The sequence below is a fragment of the Artemia franciscana genome, chromosome 13 (genome assembly GCF_032884065.1).
Source record: "Artemia franciscana chromosome 13, ASM3288406v1, whole genome shotgun sequence".
NCBI classification, from domain to species: domain Eukaryota; kingdom Metazoa; phylum Arthropoda; class Branchiopoda; order Anostraca; family Artemiidae; genus Artemia; species Artemia franciscana.
Genome location: NC_088875.1, coordinates 40,707,044 through 40,729,418, shown reverse-complemented (window position 1 = coordinate 40,729,418; position 22,375 = coordinate 40,707,044).

Here is a 22,375-nt window from a genome sequence, read left to right as displayed (position 1 = left end):
TGTCAGAACAAAAAGACATTTATGATACGATAATGCATTGTGTCGATAACAACGTTGGAGAAATTTTCTTTTTGGATGCGCCAGGAGGTACTGGTAAAACGATTGTGATAAAACTGATTCTGGCATTGCGGGAGATTTCAGGCAAACATTACCTATAATACCTAGATCAACCCCTGCAGACGAAATGAATGCTTGACTTCCCAATTCGATTAGCATTTGCATTCACCATCAACAAAGCTCAAGGTCAATCATTAGAAAAATGTTGCTTAGATCTTAATACTGATTGTATTTCCCATGGACAATTGTACGTTGCATGTTCGAGGGTCGGTAAACCTGACAATCAATTTTTATGTAGTGACAATTGGACAGCGAAGAATGTTGTATATTCGCAAGTTTTACGCAGTTAATTTGTATTGTATCTATCTATCTATCTATCTATATAAAAACGAGTTGTGTGTATGCATGTTTGTTTGTCTTTAAAAAGAGCGTTTGCATATGACGTCATTATAAGTACATAAGGCTTTGTATATGCACAGACAATGGGAAAGCCAAGAATGTTGTATATTTGCAAGTTTTATGTAGTTCAAAACACATATATAAATCTATTTATATTCATAGAAGGTACACAGGGACACAACTACAATGGCGCGTAACTAACATGGCGCGTAACGACTTACGCGCGCGGGGAGCTTGGGGGGGCTCGAAGTGCCCCCACCAACTAGGTGTTGGGGTGGCCGGAGAACAAAGTTACAGTACGAGTGATCTATTGTTGTATGTACAAAATAACATTTCCAAGTTAACATCGGAACAAAAGGACATTTATGATATGATAATGCATTGTGACGATAACAACGTTTGGAGAAATTTTCTTTTTGGATACGCCAGGAGGTACTGGTAAAACGTTTGTGATAAAACTGATTCTGGCGTTGCGGGAGATTTCAGGCAAACATTACCTATAATACCTAGATCAACCCCTGCAGACGAAATGAATGCTTGCCTTCCCAATTCGATTAGCATTTGCAATCACCATCAACAAAGCTCAAGGTCAATCATTAGAAAAATGTGGTATAGGTCTTAATACTGATTGTTTTTCCCATGGACAATTGTACGTTGCATGTTCGAGGGTCGGTAAACTTGACAATCTATTTATATGCAGCGACAATTGGACAGCGAAGAATGTTGTATATTCGCAAGTTTTACGCAGTTAATTTGTATTGTATCTATCTATCTGTCTATCTATATAAAAAACGAGTTGTGTGTATGCATGTTTGTTTGTTTTTAAAAAAAGCTTTTGCATATGACGTCATTATAAGTATATAAGGCTTTGTATATGCACAGACAATGGGAAAGCCAAGAATGTTGTATATTCGCAAGTTTTACGTAGTTCAAAACACATATATAAATCTATCTATATTCATAGGTGGTACACAGGGACACAACTACAATGGCGCGTAACTAATATGGCACGTAACGACCTAAGCGCGCGGGGGGGGGGGGCTTGGGGGGGGGGCGCGAAGCGCCCCCATCAACTAGGTGTTGGGGTGGCGTGAAGAGCCACCCCAACAGCTAGTTCGATCAAAAAATGACTTAGCGTTGGCAATGGCTTCGTCCAGAATAGCCGCAACGTTGCTGCCTGGTGGAAGAACTGCTCATTCCGATTTGAAATTGCCTCTGAATTTGCATTCTACAGAAACTCTCACGTTTAATATTTCCAAATCATCTGGGATGGGTAAAGTATTGCAGCAACGCAAACTTATTATTTGGGACGAGTGCAAAATGTCACACAAAAAATCGCTCGAGGCTCTGGAGCGATCATTGCGAGATTTGCGATGAAATTTGAAACCCTTTGGCAGCACATTAATATTGCTTGCGGGAGATTCCAGGCAAACATTACCTATAATACCTAGATCAACCCCTGTGGACGAAATGAATGCTTGCCTGAAAAATTCTAATTTATGGGCACACGTAAAGACATTAAAATTAACTATAAATATGCGTTTCCGATTGCAAAACGATGACTCTGGTGAAATATTTTCAGATCAATTGCTGGCAATTGGAAACGGGAAGCTACAAGTAGACTCAATTTCAGGACGTATACAACTGCCTGCTGAACTCTGTAATTTAGTGTCGTCCAAAAATGAATTGGTTGAAAAGGTATTTCCGAATATTCTGACCAATTATAAAAATCATAAATGGCTAAGTGAACGAGCGATTCTGGCAGCCAAGAATAAAGACGTCCACGAAATTAACAATATTATTTTGACCAAGATTCGAGACCAAGCAGCCATTCACAAGTCAGTCGACACAGCTCTAGAACCTTATGAAGCAGTTAATTATCCATCTGGATTTTTAAATTCCCTGGATCTCCCTGGGTTTCCATCACACGTGCTGCAACTAAAAATAGGCGTACCAATAATACTGTTACGAAATATTAACCCACCAAAGCTTTGCAATGGTACGCGACTTGCCGTAAAAAAACAATGGAAAACGTAATAGAGGCAACAATCTTGACAGGGCCTTTCGAGGATGAGGCTGTCCTTATTCCTCGCATTCCCATGATTCCAACGGATCTGCTTTTTCAATTTAAAACATTGCAATTCCCAATTCGATTAGCATTTGCAATCACCATCAACAAAGCTCAAGGGCAATCATTTGAAAAATACAGTATAGATCTTAATACAGATGTTTTTTCCCATGGACAAATGTATGTTGCATGTCCGAGGGTCGGTAAACATGACAATCTATTTATATGCGAAGACAATGGGACAACGAAGAATGTTGTATATTCGAAAGTTTTACATAGTTAAATTATAGTGCATATGTATATCTATCTATCTGTCTATCTATATAAAAATAAGTTGTATGTATGCATGTTTGTTTGTTTGTAAAAAGAGGGTTTGCATATGACGTCATTATAAGTATATAAGGCTTTGTATATGCACAGACAATGGGACAGCGAAAAAATGTTGTATATTCGCAAGTTTTACGTAGTTAAAAATATATATATATATATATATATATATATATATATATATATATATATATATATAATATAATATATATATATATATATATATATATACTAGCTGTTGGGGTGGCGCTTCGCGCCACCCCAACACCCAGTTGGAGGGGGCGCTTCGCGCCCCCCCCCAAGCTCCCCCGCGCGCGTAAATCGTACGCGCCATATTAGTTACGCGCCATTGTAGTTGTGTCCCTATGTCCCACCTGTGAATATAGATATATATATATATATGTTTTTAACTACGTAAAACTTGCGAATATACAACATTCTTTGCTGTCCCATCGTCTGTGCATATAAATAGATTGTCAGGTTTACCGACTCTTGAACATGCAACGCATAATGGTCCATGGGAAAACAATCCGTATTCAGATCTATACCTCATGATTCTATTGATTGCCCTTGAGCTTTGTTGATGGTGATTGCTAATCGACCATTTCCTTTGTTGCCGTCGTCATTTATATATCCCCCTGTGCCCCCCGGCGTCCCCGTTGTAGTTGTGTCCCTGTGTCCGGGTCGTCATTTATATTCCCTGTGTCCCCGTCGTCATTTGTGTCCCGGTGTCCCAGTCTTTGATTTCTATTTGAGTGTCCCGGGCGTCATTTATATTCGTCAGGATATTGTAGGGCATCGTAGCATCGATGAGTTTAAGCAATTCTTGTCAACTGATTGTTTCGCCTATAAAGAATATTATCTCGAGGTAAGAACTGATCACCGATCACAACGATTGCCACTTTGTTGATAGTTGCGTATCAGGAGGCATCAATTCGATTGCTGTTTTTAAGCAGAAGCACTAAATTATTATTTTTGTGGAAAAGATGATATATATAAATATATATATATATATATTTTCTTTTTAGTTTTTTTGTAGTTTTTACCAATTTTTAGTTTTTTTCTTCTTTTGTATTAATGCTAAAGCCAAGGTTCAAACCTGGAGCCTCTCGGACCTAGAACCTGAAACATAACGCTTTACCAACTCAGCTACTTCGGCGTGAATACATTCGTTTTGAGCAGCTTCCTCGGGTGTTGCCATTGTAGGTTCTTCAGTCATTTTACAATTAGAAATTTCTCTTTCAACGTGTCTTCTTACAATTAAAAATTTGTCTTTGAACGATATTCTTAAATACCTGTGTCCTGGTCGTCATTTATATTGCCTGTGTCCCGGTCGTCATTTGTGTCCCGGTATCCCAGTCTGTAATTTCTCCTTGAGTGTCCCGGTCGTTATTTATATTCCCTCTGTCCCGGTCGTCATTTGTGTCCCGGTCTGTAATTTCTCTTTGAGTGTTTTTTCTTTTTAGTATTTTTTAGTTTTTTACATTTTTTCTTTTTTCAGTTTTCTTTTTCTTCTTTATTTTTCAGCTTCACTATGAAATACATATCGCCGAACCTTTGTTTTTTTAACTAAAATCTGGTAGGCATTGATGACCTTATCCAAGTCAAGATCCCAAACCCAATCATCATCGCTATCATTTTCATTTTTGATATGTTTTGACTCTCGCTGTCCAGGTGGATCTTCATCTAACTGCGCGGTTTTGCGTTCTTTAGCCTCAAGCCTGTTTCCTTGCTGTTCTTTTGATTCCTCGGCACGCTTTCTTTTCTGACTTTCTCTATCAGCAGCAAGTTTTTTGGCATAGACTCTTTGAGCATCTTCATCGGCTTTTGCCATTGTAAGTTCATAAGTCATTTTAAACATAAACATTAATAGATTTCTACGTGAACATATATGTCTTAAATATCTTTAATGACGTCACCTGATCCACAGACAGACAACTTATTTTTATATATATAGATAGATATAATTCAAAAATTTTCAGGTAATTTTCTACTTTGAAATAAAAACTAAAAATTATTGCTCAGACAACATAAATATTTTTGATATTTACATAATAGCTTTAGTGGTTCTGGACTGAAAACTAAATATGCTAATCAAATTGGGAATTGCAATCTTTTAGGTTGAAAAGCAGATCCATTGGAATCATGAGAATGCGTGGAATAAGAAAAGCCTCACCCTCAAAAGGCCCTGTCAAGATTGTTGCCTCTATTACGTTATAACAGACATAACACGTCATTTGTGTCCCGGTGTCCCGGTCTGTAGTTTCGTTAGTCGACAAACATGACGTCAGACGACAAACAACTTCATGACGACATACAGCTCAATCCTTATAATGACGTCAGTCGACAAACATGACGTCAGTCGACACACAAACATGACGTCAGTCGACAGACAGACAAACAACTTATTTATATATAGATATATATATATTATATATATATATATATATATATATATATATATATATATATATATATATATATATAACTATCTATATTCACAGGTGGGACACAGGGACACAACTACAATGACGCGTAACTAATATGGCGCGTAACGACTTAAGCGCGCTGGGAGCTATGGGGGGGCGCGAACCGCCCCCACCAACAGCTAGTCTATCTATCTATCTAAAAATAAGCTGTTTGTCTGTTGACTGACGTCATGTTTGTCTGTTGACTGACGTCATGTTTGTGTGTCGACTGACGTCATGTTTGTTGACTGACGTCATTATAAGGATTGAGCTGTACGTCGTCATGAAGTTGTTTGTCGACTGACATCATGTTTGTCGACTGACGAAATTAGAGACCGGGACACCCTGACACAAATGACGACCGGGACACTCAAAGAGAAATTACAGACTGGGACACCGGGACACAAATAACGACCGGAACACAGGGAATATAAATGACGACCGGGACACAGGGACACAATTACAACGAGGACGCCAGGGGGCACCGGGGGGATATATAAATGACGACCGAGACACAGGGAATGTTCGATTAGCAATCACCATCAACAAAGCTCAAGGGCAATCATTATAATAATTAGGTATAGATCTGAATACGGATTGTTTTTCCCATGGACAATTATATGTTGCACGTTCAAGAGTCGGTAAACCTGACAATCTATTTAAATGCACAGACAATTCGACAGCGAAGAATGTTGTATATTCGGAAGTTTTACAAACATATATATATATATATATATCTATCTATATTCACAGGTGGGACACAGGGACACAACTACAATGGCGCGTAGCTAATATGGCGCGAAAAAAGCTAAAGAAAGAAAAAACCTAAAAAGAAAAAAACTTTAAAAAAAGGAAAGAAAAGGTAAAAAACTAAAAAGAAAAAACACCGGGACAGAAATGACGACCGGGACACAGGGAATATAAATGAAGACCGGGACACAGAGACGCAACTACAATGGGGACGCCGGGGGGCCAGGGAGATATATAAATGACGACGGGGACACAGGGAATGTTCGATTAGTAATCACCATCAACAAAGCTCAAGGGCAATCATTAGAATTATGAGGTATAGATGTGAGTACGGATTGTTTTTCCCATGGACAATAATATATTGCATGTTCAAGTGTCGGTAAACCCGACAATCTATTTATATGCACAGACAATGGGACAGCGAAGAATGTTGTATTTTCGCAAGTTTTACTTAGTTAAAAACATATATATATATATCTATCTATATTCACAGTTGGGATACAGGGACACAACTACAATGGCGCGTAACTAATATGGCGCGTAACGACTTAAGCGCGCGGGGGGGCTTGGTTGGGGCGCGATGCGCCCCCACCAACTAGGTGTTGGGGTGGCGCGAACCGCCACCCCAACAGCTAGTATAATATAAGATCTACAACGTTCAGTCAATATTTTTTTAAACTTATAATATTTTCACAGACCTCCTGTAGGATTTTGGTAACTTAAGTAAAACAATCGGTTTTCTTAAAAGCTCAGTCGAGAAAGGTGTTAAACTGCTTTGTATCATTGAGTAACATATTTGAGCTGGGAGTAAATTTCAACTATTTAAGAACTGTAAAGCGAAGTACAGCTGGATAAGTGCAGTTTAAGTATAATTGGATAAGTGTAACTGAAAATGATTTTTTGGCGCAATTTTTATGCAGATTTCGGAAAACAATGGCTATCTATTCTTTTGCTTTAGGTAGAAGGATGTAGTTTCCTAAAAATAAATGGTATTTTGCCCTTTTTAAAATTTCAATTATGGCTAAATAAAGCATGGAACCAGATCTTTTAAGGTTTTTTACTATTTCTCATTGCAATTTCTCCTCCCTGCACTTTTTCCAGCGTTGCGATTCTTTCTTCTAGCGTTACTATATGTGTTTCAAGTTCCTCGATTTTAATCTTCTTTATCCTTGCATTCCTTCTGCTGGCTATTCCAGTATCTTCCTTCGGTATAGCATCTTTTTTTCTTTTATTAAGGCAATTATTTATATCTTCATGTCTTTCAAAACACCCATCATTTTTTCTTTCATCGTTTTTCGCTCTCATAATCCCAAAATTCTTCGTTGATTGTTTTAAAGCACTTATAGAGTTTTGTTCGGCAATATTTGTCTTTACTTTTTCAAAAGGTAGAGTGTTGGATAAAGATGAGCCACCAGCTTGTGACTTGGTTGACAAATTTAAAGGCTCTTGAATCTCACCTCCTGAATTCTTTTCTGACTGAAAAGACTCCCTTTTCCTTAACATGTCAATTGTGTTACCTCTAGCTAATTTTGTTCTAAGATATTTGGCTGGAAGACCGACGTTTGATGTGACTAGGCGCTCAAGTCCAAGAATGTAATCTTTTATTCTCTTTCTGTAAGCTCTAGCAGCTTCTTTATTACGCTCTCTTTTCCCTTTTGTTTCTGATAAAAGAGCTTGAATATTTTTTGATTGATTTCGCTTTTCAACTTTTAGAGCATTTTTTGTTCGCCAAGTCCTTTGTTGTCCAAGTCCTTTATTTTTTTTAGGTGTATGTGATTCGATGCTTGCTGTAGAATCTGTACTGAACGAATGACAAGCCTCTGGACTTTGGAAATTATTGACGTTTGAAAATGTTTCTGAACCTCCATTATCTTCAGCGTTTTCTTGGCTGGTACATAAACCATAACCAACAACATTATTTTTTACTTTTTTCCCTTCATTATCTTCCATTGGTTGATGCCTTTGATGTTTTTGATGGGTTTTTTCCAGTAAAAGCGTTTCACTACTAATCTCATCAGTATCCCCCTCCACCTTAGAAGCAAAGTTTTGTATCCCACTGCTTAACATATTATCAGCCATTGTCCTTGCAGGTTCCTTATCTTCATCTCTTTGTTTTACTTTGAGCTTAGTATCTGGTTCATAGTCTTCGTTTTTCATTGTTCGCTTCTCTTTGTCTTCAAACATTTCTCCTGTGACTTGTGAAATTTTAGCTTTTCGAGATTGTTTTCTTAAGGATGATCTAGAAGCATCGTTGTTATCCAAACTTTCTAAACTAATCATATTTTTGTCTCGAGATCTAGAGTTTACTTTTCCTCTTAATGATTCTTTTTCACTTTCCTGGACATCTACTTGAGAATAGCTTGTTTCTGTCTGAACTTCAGTCGCGGACTGGCTATCAAATGGTTCTCTTCTGATCAACGGTTTACATCCCTTGCTATTGACTATTTTAAGATCCTTGCATGTGATGGTCTTAGAAGTTGAATCTGCACCTGCCTGAAAATCAGTGTCATAATGAACGGTTGAATATAACTCTGCCTTGGCCTCCAAATCCATGGCGGCTTGTGAACTGTAACGTTTTTGACTTTTTGCTCTGTTCATGTCGTACTCGTTTCCCCTCTTTATAGACGAACGAAGCTTGCAATCCACCAGCAAATCATCAAAGCCTGTTTTTGCTTTCTGACTTGATACTTTAAAATCTGATGTTATGTCCATTTTGTTTTAAAGTGTTTCGCATCATTAATAACAAAACATTTGTTTTACTATTTGACAACCTCAACTATTCTAACAAAAATATTTGTTGTAAGAGCTAAATTTTGCCACCTATAAATAAACTAAACTATCAGTGAGATATTTTCCCTATTTGCTTTTCAAAGTTAAAATAGAGTTACAAAATAAACCGCAACTCAATTGTTTAGTAGTTGAGTATTGCGTCATCTTCTCTTTTTTTTCTTATAGAAATACGTCATGCTCAAAGTGACAGTAGGCTATATTTTCGTTTACGTCAATAGAATCAGTCTAAATCGAAAAAAAAAACATCCATTTAAACAATAAGATCCACTTCCTTCAAGATCTCTTGAAGCAGGGGCCAGTTTTCAATGGCATTGATATAAAGAGTGTACCATGAATCCTGAATTGACACTAGTATAACAGAGTGATCTGATTACAGCTGGGGAACCCTTATAATTCGGGCTTTCTCATAATCAGATGATTTGTCAAGTAGCAAGTCAATACCACTACTACTAACAACTCATTGTAGCACCAGACCGACACAGCTATGCAAGCTCCTTCTCCGTCCACATCTATTCGAAACCTCCCTCTTTAAACCTTCCCGAAGAGTTCTAATTTTGCTTAAATCCTTTCTTGCGACCTCTTTCTATCTAGTTCTGGAAAACCACGCTTATCATTTGGTCCTAAATAGTTGGTCTGAAAGTACAATCTCGACAATCCAATTTCGGCTGTCATGATCGCAATGGTCACATAAAAATGCATTATTTCTCTCCCAAAGAACTATATCTATTAACCTTCATTTAATACTGTGCAATATCTTATTCCACACGACGTAAAAACTGAACAGCTGCAAACGGGATAACCAGCAGCTTTGCAGCTTTTTAGTTTTTACATCGTATGGAACAAGATATTGCACAGTATTAAATAAACATTAATAGATATCGTTTTTTCCAGAGAGAAATAATACGTTTTATATTATCGTTTAACTGATTTGTTATTTATCTTTCCGCAAAAGACTTTAGATTGGTTAGAACTACAGGTTAAAAGACCAAAAATATGTCTAAATTGCAGAAATTTCTGCCTAGTAGTAGTAGTAGTAGTAGAACAATTTTATTAGAAATAAACACTTCTTAATCAATAGCACAACATAAGCGAAGCTTGCGAGGCTGTGCTAAATTCAAAGAAAATAAAGAGACAATATGGAGAATAAGAAAATATGGAGAATGAGACCATATACCGAAATCAACAAAAAAAAAACAAAAAAACATAAACAATACACTCCCTTGCGTGACCCCAAGACAATAACAAAAAAATATATAAATATTACAAATGAATAAGCTATGTAAAATTTATTTTATTTAATCTGTTTCAAAAGCATACCTACCGAGCAACTCCACACGTAAATCAGACTTAAACTGGTCAAGGCTACCTATTTCCTTAATATCTATACTCAGTTTATTCCAAAGTTTTGAAGCTCTGTAAATAAGTGAAAAAGAAGACCTACTTGAAACTAATCGAGGAACCTCAGTACTACCTCGTATCCGAGTAATGTGGTGGTAAACATCAGACCTCTCACAAAATATTCCTGTAAAACAATCAGGAAGGCTACCTCTGTAATACCTATATATAAAAATCAACGTATAAAAATCACGTAATCCAGCTGCAGGCATTATATTTAAATCTCTATACATAGACCTCAAAGACTCCTGATTCCCAACACCACAAAAAACTCGGATAGCATTATTCTGGATCACACGGATTTGACGAAATATCGAAGGGAAAGTACCAAGCCAAATCGACGAGCAATATAAAATGTAAGGGTGAGTCAGGGAAAAATATAACAATCGTAGAACATTTGGGGGGGAAATATGTTTTAATTTGCGCAGGATACCTAAGTTACGTGACAATATTTTCGGAACTGACTTCACATGATCTTTAAATGATAGGGTTTCATCAACATTGATTCCGAGGTATTTGGTGAATCTTGTTCGTTGAATAATTCCCCGCTCCGAAATTATTTCCGTAAACCAAGGGTAAAAATTCGGAGATCGAGAGAAAATAACAAAATTTGACTTATCTATATTCAGGTCAAGGTGGTTTATTTTAAGCCATGTACATATCCTGCTCATTGCTGCATTTATCGTTGACACGAGCAGTTCTTCTGTAGGGGCAACACACACCAAGGTTGTATCATCAGCAAATAAGGGCATAGTAAGCTGGGTCTTACTCGGACCATTGTCAACAAAGTCGTCAATTCTGGGCAGAGCTTTCACAACATGCGGTAGATCATTAATAAAAATTAAAAACAGATTCGGACCCAGTACGGATCCTTGGGGAACCCCCCAATTAAATCCTTGTAAATTGACATACTGCTGTCTATTTTGAAGATAACTGCAAAGCAAACCCAATGTAGCACCCCTTAATCCATAAAATTTACATTTTTTTAATAATATTCGATGGTCAACAGTGTCAAACGCCTTAATTAAGTCCAAAAAAACACCAACTACCCTAAGCTTTTTATCAAGAGCATCATTAATTATAGTAGTAATAAATGAAATCGTCATTTCTGTTGTTCTGCCCTTCCTGAAACCAAACTGATTTGTATGTAGAAGTTTATGACGCTCCAAATGCTCATAAATTCTAATATTAATACATTTTTCTAAAACTCGTGAAACAACAGGTAATAATGAAATTGGTCTATAATTCCCCAGATCATTCTTATTACCACCCTTAAACACAGGAGTTATTCTTGCAATTTTAAAACAATTGGGGAATTTCCCTTGCTTAAAGCAAAAGCATTAATAAGGGACGTTGATATATGTGAAATGCTTGGAAACACGGCTTTTAAAACAAGAAGGTTAATGGAATCACTCCCAGCCGAAGAACTTTTCATCTCAAAGATAATCTTACGAACTTCATCATGAGTGACAGGTCTTAAATACATTGATACATCGACAGAAGTACCCATAAAAGTCTCAAGCGGAGGATCATTATCAGAAGCTACTGTAGTACGAAAAAATCGAGCCCTAACAGTTGCAAAATGTTCCGAAAGGGCATTACAAATTACAGCAGGCTCATTCGATTTTAACCCATCACTTGTAGTAACTTATCAGGCAGAACCGGATCTGTTGAAGATATAACACTTTTAATAATTTTCCAAGTTTTAGCTGGGTTACCACAAGCATCTTTAAATTTAAACTCAAAATATTTTTTCTTCGCGTTTTTCAAAAGTTTATTAAGAGCATTTCTATAATTTTTATAAACTCTTGTGCAAACTGGATCATTTTCATTCCTTATTGAATCCCTATATAACTGGTCTTTCTTATTTATGCACCGCAGAAGACTAGGTGACACCCACGGCTTTATGGGCATCTTTTTCCTTGACCTTGTTCGATTCACTACACAAGTTTTACTCAAAATAGAGATCAATGTATCATAAAATCTTTGAAAACTTATATTTATATCATCTAGATTTTCAACTTTATTATTCCAATCAACATTAGAAATCTCTTGTTTAAACTTTTCTAAGTTACCCTGGTTGAGCACAGGTAACATACTCATTTTCAGTCAAGGACCTTGCTGCCTCGGGAAACAAACTTTAAAACTTGCCGAAATCCCAAAATGGTCAAAAACATCAGTAACAATAACCCCTGGATCTGAAAATTTAGAATTAGAAAGAATATTATCAAGTAGCTTTGCCGTTAAAGTGGTAATACGCGTACAAATATTGATAGTGGGAAATAAACTATATGACATGCAAAGCTGTAGGAAATCCATAGGAGTATTCGAATTCATATCATTAAGGTCAATATTAAAGTCCCCAAGCATGAAGAAAGGGTGCGAACAGTAGGTAGTTTATCCAGCTGTTCCTCCAAAATATCCAAAAAGGCCGGTATAGACCAAGATGGTGATCTATATAGTACAACAACATAAACATCTTTTGGCTTAAGCCTGAGCTGAAGGATAAGTTGCTCAAATAACATCTCGTGAAACAGCACTAGATCACTTCTTACCAAAACCTCGATATCGCTCCGTATATAAGCTCCAATACCTCCATGTTGACGAAATTGACGATTCTTATGATAAAATGTATACCCTGGAATATCCAAGAGAACAGAGTTATGATCATTTAGCAATGTTTCTGTGAGACCAATAACCTGAAAAATGGAAAGTTCACATATCTCGCTTATAAAATTAAAAGATGAATTCAAACCCTGGCAGTTAAGATGGAAAACTCTGAGATCTTCAGAATCACCACCACCATTCCCGGACCTTGAACCATCTTTAAATAGGTACTTTGAATTACAAGAAACATATTGACCAGCAATCCCAATATCATAATTCCGGTGGAGCCGTTCCGTAAACATACTACCAAAATCCACAAATGAAGCTTCCAAAATTTTAAGACGGCTGTTGCCTGGGGTGCCACGATCACCATCAACCATATTCATACAGTTTTACAACAAAGTAATATGGCCTCATCTCCACAACAAAACAAAAAAGAAAAGAAAAAGAACTAAACAAGAACAAAATAGAATATAACAAACAACAAAAGAATGACACTTTCCATCTGAGAAAAAAACAAACACAAAGAGAAACAGGCCGTATTTCGTTAACCCGTAACGAATCCATGTACAAGTTACCAAATACAACGGCTACTAATTCCCACAATCACACAACCATAATTATTGCGACAAAATAGCAAGTTTTATTTTTTATTAAATTTTGTTATTATTTTTTTTTAATTGATCTTTTCAATAACAAATAAACACTCACTAATTCTAACAACTGCAACAAAAAAAAATAAGAATCCAACAAACACTTAGCATTGTACCAAGGCACTTTAATAACACGGTTGTCCTTTTTAACAGAGATGCTGGGTGGTAGGGTAGGAGGTACCCAGCATTCCACATCTTTATCTGCCAAACGCTTACGTAACCCAAGTAATTCTTTACGCAAAACCCGCACACGCGGTGAGACATCATCACTAATAAAAACAGACTTGTAAACGCCGAACTCTTTCCCTCTTAATTTTTTCGCATTACTTAGAATCAAAAAACTTGCCTGGACACTGTCCACCCTAATTTTAACAAAATTCTTGGAACAGTGAACCACAGTGAATGGTGGCAACTTGTCAGGTGGGAGTGACAAACCAGCTACAATCACCTCAGAAACCCGAGATGCAGCCTCATTCAAGGGTACATCATTAAGGCCCCAGAACAGCAAATTATGCAACTTGTCCCGATTTTCATCAACAAGAGACTGGGACACAACCATATTCATTTCCTCATTGCATTTCTTAATCAGCTGTGACTGGGCTTTTACAATACTTTGCAGAGTTAGAAATTCCGATTTCACTGTTGCAATTTCATTGTCCGTTGCATTACTTCTATTTTCAAGCACCATAACACGACTTTTAACTGTACCCAAATCATTCTGAATTTCAAGTACACTCTGCTTTAGGGTTTCCATGTTCACATTAATAGATTGGACCATTTCCAAAATTTTAATGATATTCTCTGCATTCGTTTTCTGGCAGTCCGCATTAACACTCGTATCCGAATTACTAGTAGAATTCATAACCGGATCCGATAACTCAGCTTCTGTCCGGTTGCGTTTGGGTCTGGCTTTCTTTCCCATCCTGACTTTATCAAAATAATATGTCACCTACCTTTGCAAAAACTTATTTTTTACCCACGCTAGTTTACAGCGTGCAATTTGCATAAACCGTTAAAAGGGCACGGCTAACACCACATCAGGATTCCTCAGGATCTAGCTCGAACGCAGAAATCATTCCTTTATATCCAAGATTATATTGTAACAATTAATTTAAGCAATTATCCCGCTATTATTCACATAAGTCTACAACATGCCATAGCATCCGTTGTATCCGGGCAAAAGCAGTCAGACAAGTTTATCCATTGACTGCTGAATGCGAATTACTGAGATACGAAAGGATACGTAAAGGATACGAAACAATTTTAGCAAACTCTCTTTCTGGAAAGTAATTTTTGTATCATTATTACCCCTTAACTTTTGGCAAAGCCGAAGATCTTACAAACTTTTAATGAGGTCTCGTTTCAGGAGGTGTGTATATGTTAAAAGTATTCTTTCTATTATTGAGGAACCACTATTTTATTGTAAATACAAGGAAGTAGAAGAGATACCATTTCCAAAAAATTGATTTAAAGCTACTCAATGTTAAGAAGCACTGGAACATACAATAAACAGTGTAAAAAAATTCTTTAGAGGATTGTTTACGAATAAGAACTACTAGATTTTGCAAAGAAGATCTGTTAAAAAATTCCCGCTTTAAATGTTATTAACCTTCACATACACTTACAAAAATAGAGGAGGAGATGGGGACTCTTCAAGAAACTCAAAACCAGTATGCCTTATCGTTCTTTTGGCGTAATACCTTAAACTAGTTTTTTTTTTCCAAGACCACACTGCCTTCCTATGACGAACAAATAAACGTTCAAATGGGGATAAGTCTATTTATTAGACAGTGATAACAAATACAAAAGTATGATATCTCGATCACAAAATCACCATGCATGGCAAAAGGAAGGTGCACAAAGCAATATCCTCGACTTTTAGTACCCAACACAATTACTGGCAATGATGGTTACCCACAATATAGAAGAAGATCTACTGAAGATGGCGGTAAAACAGCAATAATAAAGAAGCATAACGGTACCACCATCGAAGTAGATAACCATTGGGTTGTTCCATATTCACGTTTATTATCAAAAACATTTAATGCACACATAAACGTTGAATACTGTAACTCCGTAAAGGCAATCAAATACATATGTAAATACGTCAACAAAGGCAGCGACATGGTATTATTTTGCTTGCAGTCCGAAATCAGGGATATCGATGAAATCGTACAATATCAGGCTGGATGATACATAAGCAGTAATGAAGGTGTTTGGTGAATTCTTTCATTTCTGATGCATGAACGAAGTCCAGCTGTTGTTCACTTAGCGGTACATATATAGAATGGTCAACGTGTTTATTTTTTCGGAATCCAACGTGCATCAAAGAGCCCTGAATCCACCGGATACAACGTTAACTGCTTTCTTTTCGTTATGTCAAAATGATTCTTTTGCAAAAAAACTGCTGTATACTGAACTGCCTTCGTATTACACGTGGAATGGTAAAAAAATCATTTGAACGTCGAAAACAGGGTAAGTCAGTTTGACGGCCAGCCTACCATCTTCAAATATACCACGAAAGGAAGACTCTACACCATTCACCCAATCAACATGAATGCTTCTTTCTCCGCCTGCTTTTGGTGAATGTACCCGATCCGAGTATTTGAGAACTGTAAACGGTACTGTACATGACACTTACCATAGTGCATGCAAAGCTCTGAATTTATTGGAGAATGACCAACATTGGGATAACTGCAGCAATGACGCGTGCAAAACGTCAACTCCAAGTCAAATTCGTGCATTGTTTGGAATCATACTAACAACTGGCTCTCCTTCAACTCATACAGAGTTATGGGAAAAATATAAATCGAAAATAGCCGAGGATATACTCCATCGAAAACGGTTAGAGACGTCAGATATGACATGTGATTTTACATCAGAAATTTATAACTACACTTTAGTTATTATTGAAGATTTGTGCTTATGTGTGGCAAACAAACCTCTTCAGGAATTGGGAATGCCTTCACCTAATCGTAAAATTGCTTTTTCGACATGTGTAGAATTGGATCGTGAACAAAGTTACAACACGAGTGATCTATTGTCGTATGTACAAAATAATATTTCTAAGTTAACGTCTGAGCAAAAAGACATTTATGATAAGATAATGCATTGTGTCGGTAACAACGGTGGAGAAATCTTCTTTTTGGATGTGCCAGGAGGTACTGGTAGAACGTGTGTGATAAAATTGATTCTGGCATCAATCGATATATATAAAAATAAGTTGTTTCTGTGTTATGTCTGTTACACTATGTCTGTTACACCAGAATATATCTTCTATATCTATATATATATAAAAATAAGTTGTCTGTTTGTCTTTCGAGTGACGTCATGTTTGTCGACTGACGAAATTACTGACCGGGACATCGGGACACAAATCACGACCGGGACACTGGGACATCTATATATATAAAAATAAGTTGTTTGTCTGTATGGCTGTCTACTGACGTCATTTTTGTGTGTCGACTGACGTCATGTTTGTCAACTGACGTATCTATATATATAAAAATAAGTTGTCTGTGTTTCTGTCGAGTGAAATGTCATGTCATCATGTCATGTCGTCATGAAGTTAGTTATTGTCATGTTTGTTATGACGATGACGTCATTAAAGGTATTTAAGACATTCGTTCAAGGAAAAATGTTTAATTGTAAAATGTCTGACGAACCTGCAATGGCAACAGCCAAGGAAGCTGCTCAAAGAGTCTATGCCAAAATACTTGCTGCTGATAGAGAAAGTAAGAAAAGAAAGCGTGCCGAGGAATCACAAGAAGAGCAAGAAAACAGGCTTGCGGCTGATAGAGAAAGTAAGAACAAAAGCGTGCCAAGGAACTACCAGAGCAACGCGAAACCAGACTTGCTGCTAAAAGAGATAGTGAAAAAAGAAGGCTTGCCGAGGAATCACAAGAATAGCAAGAAAACAGGCTTGCGGCTGATAGAGAAAGTAAAAAAAAAGCGTGCCGAGGAATCACAACAACAGCGTGAAATTAGGCTTGCGTCTCAAAGAGAAATCATAACCAGTGGGTTGTTCCACATTCCTCATTATTATCAAAAACATTTAATGCACACATAAACGTTGAATACTATAACTCCGTAAAGGCAATCAAATACATATGTAAATACGTCAACAAATGCAGTGACATGGCAGTTTTTGGCTTGCAGTCCGAAATCAAAGATATTGACGAAATTGTAAAATATCAGGCTGGAAGATACATAAGCAGTAATGAAGTTGTTTGGCGGATTCTTTCATTTCCGATACATGAACGTCGTTCAGCTGTTGTTCATTTAGCGGTACATTTACAGAATGGTCAACGTATTTATTTTTCGGAATCCAACGTGCAGCAAAGAGCCCTGAATCCACCGGATACAAAGTTAACTGCTTTCTTTTCGCTATGCAAAAATGATTCTTTTGCAAAAAGACTGCTGTATACTGAAGTGCCTTCGTATTACACGTGGAACACTAAAAATAAAGTATTTGAACGTCGAAAATAGGGTAAGTTAGTCGACGGCCAACCTACCCTCTTCAAAGATACCACGATAGGAAGACTCAACACCGTTCTCCCCAATCAACATGAATGCTTCTTTCTGGGCCTGCTTTTGGTGAATGTACCCGGTCCGACGTCCTTTGAGTATTTGAGAACTGTAAACGGTACTATACATGGCACTTACCGTAGTGCATGCCAAGCTCTGAATTTATTGGAGAACTAGCTGTTGGGGTGGCGCTTCGCGCCACTCCAACACCTAGTTGGTGGGGGCACTTCGCGCCCTCCCAAGCCCCCCGTGCGCGTAAGTCGTTACGCGCCATATTAGTTACGCGTCACTGTAGTTGTGTCCCTGTGTTCCACCTGTGAATATAGATAGATTTATATATGTGTTTCAAACTACGTAAAAATTGCGAATAAACAACTCGTTTTATATGAGCTTTGTTAATGGTGATTGCAAATGCTAATCGAATTGGGACAACAATCTAAGATAGATAGATTTATATATGTGTTTCAAACTACGTAAAAATTGCGAATAAACAACATTCTTGGCTTTCCCATTGTCTGTGCATATACAAAGCCGTATGTACTAATAATGAAGTCATATGCAAACGCTCTTTTTACAAACAAACAAACATGCATCCACACAACTCGTTTTTATATAGATAGATAGATAGATAGATACAATACAAATTAACTGCGTAAAACTTGCGAATATACAACATTCTTCGCTGTCCAATTGTCGCTGCATATAAATACATTGTCAGGTTTACCGACCCTCGAACATGCAACGTACAATTGTCCATGGGAAAAACAATCAGTACTAAGATCTATACCACATTTTTCTAATGATTGACCTTGAGCTTTGTTAATGGTGATTGCAAATGCTAATCAAATTGGGAATTGCAATCTTTTAAATTGAAAAGGCAGATCCGTTGGAATCATGGGAATGCGAGGAATAAGAACAGCCTCACCCTCAAAAGGCCCTGTCAAGATTGTGGCCTCTATTAGGTTTTCCATTGTTTTTTTTTACGGCAAGTCGAGTGCCATTGCAAAGCTTTGGTGGGTTTATATTTCTTAAAAGTATTATTGGTACGCCTATTTTTAGTTTTAGCACGTGTGGTGGAAACCCTGAAAGATCTATGGAATTTAAAAATTCAGATGGATAATTAACCGCTTCATTTGGTTCCAAAACTGTGTCGACTGACTTGTAAAGGACTGCCTGGTCTCGAATCTTGGTCAAAACAATATTGTTGATTTCGTGGACGTCTATATTTTTGGGTGCGAGAATCGCTCTTTCACTTAGCCATTTATTATTTTTATAATTTTTTAGAATATTCGGAAATACTTTTTCAATCAATTCATTTTTGGACGTCACTAAATTATAGAAATCAGCAGGTAGTTGTATACGTCCTGAAATTGAGTCTACTGAGAGCTTTCCGTTTCCAATTGTCAGCAATTGATCTGAAAATGTTTGACCAGAGTCATCGTTTTGCAATCGGACACGCATATTTGTAGTTAATTTTAATATTTTTACGTGTGCCCATAAATTAGAATTTTTCAGGCAAGTATTCATTTCGTCTGCAGGAGTTGATCTAGGTATTATAGGTAATGTTTGCCTGAAATCTCCCACAAGCAATATTAATGTGCTGCCAAAGGGTTTCGACTTCCCTCTCAAATCTTTCAAGCATTGATCCAGAGCCTCGAGCGATTTTTTGTGTGCCATTGTGCACTCATCCCAAATAATAAGTTTGCATTGCTGCAATACTTTACCCATCCCAGATGATTTGGAAATATTGCACGTGGGATTTTCTGTAGAATGCAAATTCAGAGGCCATTTCAAAGCGGAATGAGCAGTTCTTCCACCAGGCAGCAATGTTGCAAAGGATGTCGGACCGGGTACATTCACCAAAAGCAGGCGTAGAAAGAAGCATTCATGTTGATTGGGTTGAACGGTGTAGAGTCTTCCTATCGTGGTATCTTTGAAGATGGTAGGTTGGCCGTCGACTGACTTACCCTGTTTTCGACGTTCAAATACTTTATTTTTAGTATTCCACATGTAATACGAAGGCACTTCAGTAGACAGCAGTTTTTTTGCAAAAGAATCATTTTTGCAAAGCGAAACAAAAGCTGTTAATGTTGTATCACCGTCAAAGCAAAAATGACAATAATATATATATATATATATATATATATATATATATATATATATATATATATATATATATATATATATATACTAGCTGTTGGGGTGGCGCCTCGCGCCACCCCAACACCTAGTTGGTGGGGGCGCTTCGTGCCTACCCCAAGCCCCCCGCGCGCGTAAGTCGTTACACGCCATATTAGTTACGCGCCATTGTAGTTGTGTCCCTATGTCCCACCTACTTAAAACTTGCGAATATACAACATTCTTTGCTGTCCCATCGTCTGTGCATATAAATAGATTGTCAGGTTTACCGACTCTTGAACATGCAACGCATAATGGTCCATGGGAAAACAATCCGTATTCAGATCTATACCTCATGATTCTATTGATTGCCCTTGAGCTTTGTTGATGGTGAATGCTAATCGACCATTTCCTTTGTTGCCGTCGTCATTTATATATCCCCCTTTGCCCCCCGGCGTCCCCGTTGTAGTTGTGTCCCTGTGTCCGGGTCGTCATTTATATTCCCTGTGTCCCCGTCGTCATTTGTGTCCCTGTGTCCCAGTCTGTGATTTCTATTTGAGTGTCCCGGGCGTCATTTATATTCGTCAGGATATTGTAGGGCATCGTAGCATCGATGAGTTTAAGCAATTCTTGTCAACTGATTATTTCGCCTATAAAGAATATTATCTCGAGGTAAGAACTGATCACCGACCACAACGATTGCCACTTTGTTGATAGTTGCGTATCAGGAGGCATCAATTCGATTGCTGTTTTTAAGCAGAAGCACTAAATTATTATTTTTGTGGAAAAGATGATATATATAAATATATATATATATTTTCTTTTTAGTTTTTTTGTAGTTTTTACCTTTTTTAGTTTTTTTCTTCTTTTGTATTAATGCTAAGGCCAAGGTTCAAACCTGGAGCCTCTCGGACCTAGAACCTGAAACATAACGCTTTACCAACTCAGCTACTTCGGCGTGAATACATTCGTTTTGAGCAGCTTCCTCGGGTGTTGCCATTGTAGATTCTTCAGTCATTTTACAATTAGAAATTTCTCTTTCAACGGTCTTCTTACAATTAAAAATTTGTCTTTGAACGATATTCTTAAATACCTGTGTCCTGGTCGTCATTTATATTGCCTGTGTCCCGGTCGTCATTTGTGTCCCGGTATCCCAGTCTGTAATTTCTCCTTGAGTGTCCCGGTCGTTATTTATATTCCCTCTGTCCCGGTCGTCATTTGTGTCCCGGTCTGTAATGTCTCTTTGAGTGTTTTTTCTTTTTAGAATTTTTTAGTTTTTCACATTTTTTCTTTTTTCAGTTTTCTTTTTCTTCTTTATTTTTCAGCTTCACTATGAAATACATATCGCCGAACCTTTGTTTTTTTTTTAACTAAAATCTGGTAGGCATTGATGACCTTATCCGAGTCAAGATCCCAAACCCAATCATCATCGCTATCATTTTCAGTTTTGATATGTTTTGACTCTCGCTGTCCAGGTGGATCTTCATCTAACTGCGCGGTTTTGCGTTCTTTAGCCTCAAGCCTGTTTCCTTGCTGTTCTTTTGATTCCTCGGCACGCTTTCTTTTCTGACTTTCTCTATCAGCAGCAATTTTTTTGGCATAGACTCTTTGAGCATCTTCATCGGCTTTTGCCATTGTAAGTTCATCAGTCATTTTAAACTTAAACATTAATAGATTTCTACGTGAACATATATGTCTTAAATATCTTTAATGACGTCACCGTCATAGCAAAAATGACGACAACTAACTTCATGACGCCAGTCGACACAGAAACATGACGTCACCTGATCCACAGACAGACAACTTATTTTTATATATATAGATAGATATAATTCTAAAATTGTCAGGTAATTTTCTATTTTGAAATAAAAACTAAAAATTATTGCTCAGACAACATAAATATTTTTGATATTTACATAATAGCTTTAGTGGTTCTGGACTGAAAACTAAATATGCTAATCAAATTGGGAATTGCAATCTTTTAGGTTGAAAAGGCAGATCCATTGGAATCAAGAGAATGCGTGGAATAAGAAAATCCTCACCCTCAAAAGGCCCTGTCAAGATTGTAGCCTCTATTACGTTATAACAGACATAACACGTCATTTGTGTCCCGGTGTCCCGGTCTGTAGTTTCGTTAGTCGACAAAAATGACGTCAGACGACAAAAAACTTCATGACGACATACAGCTCAATCCTTATAATGACGTCAGTCGACAA